The sequence below is a fragment of the Bos javanicus genome, chromosome 14 (assembly GCF_032452875.1).
Source record: "Bos javanicus breed banteng chromosome 14, ARS-OSU_banteng_1.0, whole genome shotgun sequence".
Classification (NCBI taxonomy): Eukaryota; Metazoa; Chordata; class Mammalia; order Artiodactyla; family Bovidae; genus Bos; species Bos javanicus.
In genome coordinates, this window is record NC_083881.1 from 21,125,568 (window position 1) to 21,131,266 (window position 5,699).

Sequence of the window (5,699 nt, forward strand, 5' to 3'; positions counted from 1 at the left end):
TATTGATCTATTGCTACTTACGGTGTGAATTAATCACTCAGTCATGTCTAGCTCTTTGCGACCCCATGGACTGTAGTCCGCCAGGCTTCTGTCCACGGAAATCTCCAGGCAAGAATACCAGAGTGGGTAGCCATTCCGTTCTCCAAAGAATCTTCCTGACCCAGGGATTGAACCCAGGTCTCCCGCACTGCAGGCAGATTCTTTACTGCTGAGCCACCAGACAACTGGTGCTTTGAGAAACAGTTCAGTGCAGAAAACACTGACTGGTGAGTTGACTCAGGCTGGCTGTAGTACTGCACCTGGGGTGTGGGCGTGAAGCTGGGTTACAGGAGCTACTTTGTGGCCAAGAAGCAACTACTATGAGGAGGAAAAAGAGGCCAACATGAAAGGGACTGAATAAGGAAAAGATATCACTGCACCTTGAGTAATGCAGCAACTCTAAGCAGACTTACCCAGCACTATGAGGGGCATATGAATAAACCATACACATGCACACACACCATGCATTAAGCCATCTAAGCAAGTTCTCAGTTACTCTCAGCCAAACATATTGCAAACTGATTCACCAAGTATTCTCGAAAACACATAAGTTTCAATTTCCATATAAGGTGTAGATTGATTCATGAATGGAGTTTCACCTTTTCTGGGAATTTCAAGCAGAAATTAAAGACTTATTATGGTGTTAAAGGGCTTTCCAGGTGGCACTAGTTGTACAGGACCCACCTGCCAACATAGGGGACATAAGAAATGTGGGTTCAAGCCCTGGATCGGGAAACAGTTCCTGGAGGAGGGCATGAAAACCCACTCCAGTATTCTTGCCTGGAGAATCCCACAGACAGAGGAACCTAGTAGGCTATAGTCCATGGAATTGCAAAAAGTTGGACACAATTGAACACAGCATGCACACTAGCAGACAGAGTGTTAAAATGCCTAATTTGGGGGTCTAAATTTTGGGGAACCCTTAATTCCTGAGACGAATACACCGAAGAGTAGAGATATATTGACTTAACCTATTTCAGCAATAAAAACTTAATGGATTTTGACAATATTAATGCCTTATGCATGTTAGTAAACTGATGGATACTGGACAGAGATGAAGATCACAAAGACCTTCCCTCACATGCTCCCGCTGCAGCCACAGGGACACAGGACAGGACTCGGAGCCTGTAAGACTACAGTACTGCTTGGCCATCAGTACGTTAGGCTTCAGTGTAAGCTGCTGCAGAGAAATAAAGGGCCAGCAGAAGGGAAGGGAGAGCACAGAGAAAGCTACTAATAACCCAGGTAGAAAGGCTTGGACGTGAGTGCCTGACACCAGAGGCAGAAAGGAAGACGATCTGATATGTGTCAGAATTAAACGTCTAAGGACTTGATGAAGAAAAGGTAGCTGAGAGGATGATTGCCTTTTAAAAAGTTATTGATCCTTCTTCATTAAACCAAATATGCTTTCTGGCATATTTTCAAGGAAAAAATAAAAAGCCACTAAGTAAATTCTACTTACACAAACCTGAGTGTTTTTACATCAGACACTTTATCTTTAAAATTATCTCTCCCCCTCATTGCTTCTTAGCCTTTTGGCCAAGATCAAATGCAATATCTGTTCTTAATCAGCTTAAAATTATCTCTCCTTCCCTGGTGGCTCAGACAGTAAAGAATCTGCCTGGAAGGCAGGAGACCCAGGTTTGATCCCTGGGTTGGGAAGATTCCCCTGGAGAAAGGAATGGCAACCCACTCTAGTATTCTTGCCTGGAGAATTCCATGGACAGAGGAGCCTGGTGGGCTACCGTCCATGGGGTTGCAAAGAGTCAGACACAGCTGAACGACCAACACTTCCCTTTGCTTAGGTTGACACAGTTTTCTTCATGTATTCTTTCTCCCCTCCTAGCACGGAAGTGTTATTCTCTTTTTATTTTTTAGTATCTTACCATAATTTTTAGGAAGCCATCCTGAGTTACCAAAATCCAGAGTTAGTATCACTCTCCACCACAGAAAAGGGGCATGGCGATGATTTAGTGATGTCCTGGATGGCATCACCGACTTGATGGATGTGAATCTGAGTGAACTCCGGGGGTTGGTGATGGACAAGGAGGCCTGGCGTGCTGCAATTCATGGGGTCGCAAAGCGTTGGACACGACTGAGCGACTTAACTGAACTGAACTGAACTCTGTCCTGACAGTGTTTCCTTTGGTGGTCTGACTGTTCACGTCTCGCTGGCTTAAACTTGATCAGTGCTTGTTCATTCATATTTATCAACGTATTTAAAAATGCTCTGCTTCCACTTCCACCTTTGCTTCCTGCATATCATATCTTCTTCTGGACTCAGTTTCCTACTTTCTGAGACACTATTTCTAGTACTTGTAGCACATACCCCTAAGCTTCTAATGAACTGACAGTGTAGCTTATGAATGAATTAGGTAGCTTCTAATGAATTGACAGGTTTTTTTTTTTTTCCACCTGCTTATGTTAAACAGATATTTACTCAAAGTAATTGCTATGGCTTCCCTGGTGGCTCGGTGGTAAAGAATCTGTCTACCAATGCAGAAGACTTGTGTTTGATCCCTAAGTCAGGAAGATCCCCTGGAGAAGGAAATGGCAACCCACCCCAGTATTCTTGCCTGGGAAATTCCATGGACGGAGAAGCCTGGTGGGTTCTATACAGCCTGTGAGGTCGCAGAAGAGTTGGACATGACTTAGTGACTAAACAATAACAATTTTTTACACTATATTTGACCTTTCATGAACTTTCAGTATATATTTTATCTTTCTATGAAAAAAATGCTCAATAATAACAGTAAGTTGATATCTGGATATTAGACATTTCTTGATATAAATCCTTCCCTTCCACCTGTAATTTTTCTATATGACATGGTTAGTATTTTAACACATATTTCCACTTCTACTTCACTTTTCCCTCATTTTATTTCTTCCTTTTAAATGTCTTATAGTGAAGTAGTGAAGTTGCTAAGTTGTGTCCAACTCTTTGTGACCCCATGGACTGTAGCCTACCAGGCTCCTCTGTCCATGGGATTTTCCAGGCAATAGTCCTGGAGTGGATTGCCATTTCCTTCTCCAGGGGATCTTCCCAACCCAGGGATCGAACCTGGGTCTCCCGCATTGTAGACAGACGCTTTACCGTCTGAGCCACCAGGGAAGTCCTTAAATGTCTTAGTTTCCTTTTTAATGATTTTAGTTTCTTTACTCATTGTATTTAAAACCTTTACATCCTACTCTCCATCAGACAACATGATTCTTGACTTGTCCCTTTCTGAAGACTAGTCAGTGCCCTTGTAACCTTGAGCACATAACGACTGAATTTAAACTATAAGAAGCCAGAGCAAGCAGTTTTAGGACGTTATAGCAGCAGTTTTTGTTTTCCAAGCACTCCTGAACAGTCTCCAGATGGAAATAAATTGGAGTCTTCTATCAATTGACGTCTTTTTCCTGGGCTAGATGCCAGATTTAATAGTATTCATAATCACCTTCTTGCCAAATTGTTTTTAACCTACATTTGTTTTTTGTAAGAATTAAAAACACATTCTACAAACAAGTCTGAGTTTCTGACTACAATTATAAATTAAAATTATATACAAAAAAACACAAACTATTTATATCTTAGAATATTACATGAAGAAAAGCATAAAAATTCATAGTTGATTATATGCTGACTTGTCAGTAAATGGAGCATTAGAAAACAAATTTCCATCAAAAGCTACCAGACAAGTAAGCTTCCAAAGATCCCAAATGTCACACTCATACCTACACATGGGCACATACACACATACACACACAAGTACGTATGTATGCATTTATATTCGTTGATTCATATTTTAAACTACATATGAAGTGATGTGTTAGCCACTCAGTCGTGTCCAACTCTTTGCGATCCCATGGACTGTAGCCTGCTAACCTCCTCTGTCTATGGAATTCTCCAGGCAAGAATATTACATATAAGAATATATAAAAAGGTAGATAGATAATTTCTAATTTATATTAAAAGCTTTAAATGAGAATCAAATAATATCCTAAGAAGTAATATTCAGCTCTTTAAGAAACATCTGATAGCTTAAATAAAGCTGTTGAAAACACATGCTTGCTTAACCCAAAATTTGCGTTATCTAAAATATACAAAGTGAGATTAAAACAAATTTTCATACTTTAATGATATCTGTGGTCCTATCTTACATGAAAGAAAACGTGGATTTCTTGGATGTTTCTCCTAGCAATGAATATTTATGATATTTGACCTAAAGTTGGGAAATATAATTATTAGCACTAAGTGATACTAAGTTATAAATGGAGCCTTTAATATTGGTCACAATGTCCTGTGATCTTGTTGAAACATAATTTTCCTCAAGAATTTTTACCTTTGAAACTTGGGAGTTGGATTAAATGATCCTCAAACATTCTCTCAGTTTTAACAGTTTATCATGATAAAAAGAAAAAAATCCTTAAATTAAAAAAAATGCAGATGATGAAAAGGAAATTGACCATATTTTTCACTAAACCACTAAAAAATCATTTCTGACATGATGCTCTTCCAAATGCAACTTTATATAATACACTTCATAGAATGAGGACAAAGAAAGGCATTTTACAGACACAAAGAAAATTACACACTGCCGTTGAATTCCTCCACTGTAAGGAACAGGCGCGGCCGTCAGTGAAGTCCTCTGGGGTGTTCACACGTGGCCACTTCGAGCACAGTCTCAGTGAGCTCCCCTGGCCACAGGAAGTCATGGTCACACTACAGCCCTGAACCCAGATACTTGGGCTGGCACGCAAGGCTTTCAACTGTTAAAAGTGACTATCGATGTTTATTTTAAATCTCCTGAGTTAAAAGTATTTGAGTTCTTCTAGTTTACCTTCTCTGTCCATTTTGACTCCAGTTTTAGTTACCAATCAACAGATAAAACAGAGGCTCACTCGGTGACATATTCTCAACAGAGTAGATACATTTCTATATTTTTAAGTTCTTTTCTATAACTTTTAATTTATTTATATACTTCTGGCTGTGCTGGCTCTTCATTATTTCAAGGGCTTTTTCTCTAGTGGCAGTGAGTGGGGCCACTCTAGTTGCAGTGCTCAGGCTTCTCTTTATGCTGGCTTCTCTTGTTGCAGGGTGTGAGTTCTAGGGTGTGCAGGCTCCAGTAGTTGCTGCCCTCGGGCTCCAGAGTACAAGTTCAGTGGTTATGGCGCCCGGGCTTAGCTGCTCCAAGACATATGGGATCTTCCCAGACCAGGGATAGAACCTGTGTCTCCTGCATTGGCAGGCAGATTTTTTGCCACTGAGCCACCAGAGAAGTCCTACGTTTCTGTATTAATGTGATTTTTGTAAAGCACTATATTCATTGATTATAGATAAATAACTAAGATGAAACGAACACACATTTGCTTTTTGAAGGTGCTCCTGTATCCTTATCACACCAGCTGTGCTGAACAGAAGGCACCTGCCTTATGACAGTGTCCAATCAACAGTCACTGCCTGGAAAGACTAACTCACTGGGCCCCTCTACTGCCCAGGGGGCAATTTCAAAAATGCTGCAGTCCATGGGGTTTCAAAAAGTCGGACACAACTTAGCAGCTGAACAACAACTACCTTCACACCCATGTGCTAATGGTCCTGGATCTGGGCATACGACATCTTAAGGGCAAGGGCGGCAGAGTGGCCTTGGGTGGGAGACACCCCCTATGCTCACTTA

At 40.8% G+C, this 5,699-nt stretch overlaps 1 pseudogene; it reads left to right on the forward strand.

The window, feature by feature from the left end:
- Nucleotides 1-1,558: 1,558 nt before the first annotated feature.
- Nucleotides 1,559-1,696, forward strand: LOC133260834 (U2 spliceosomal RNA; annotated as a pseudogene).
- The last annotated feature ends 4,003 nt before the right edge of the window (nt 1,697-5,699 follow it).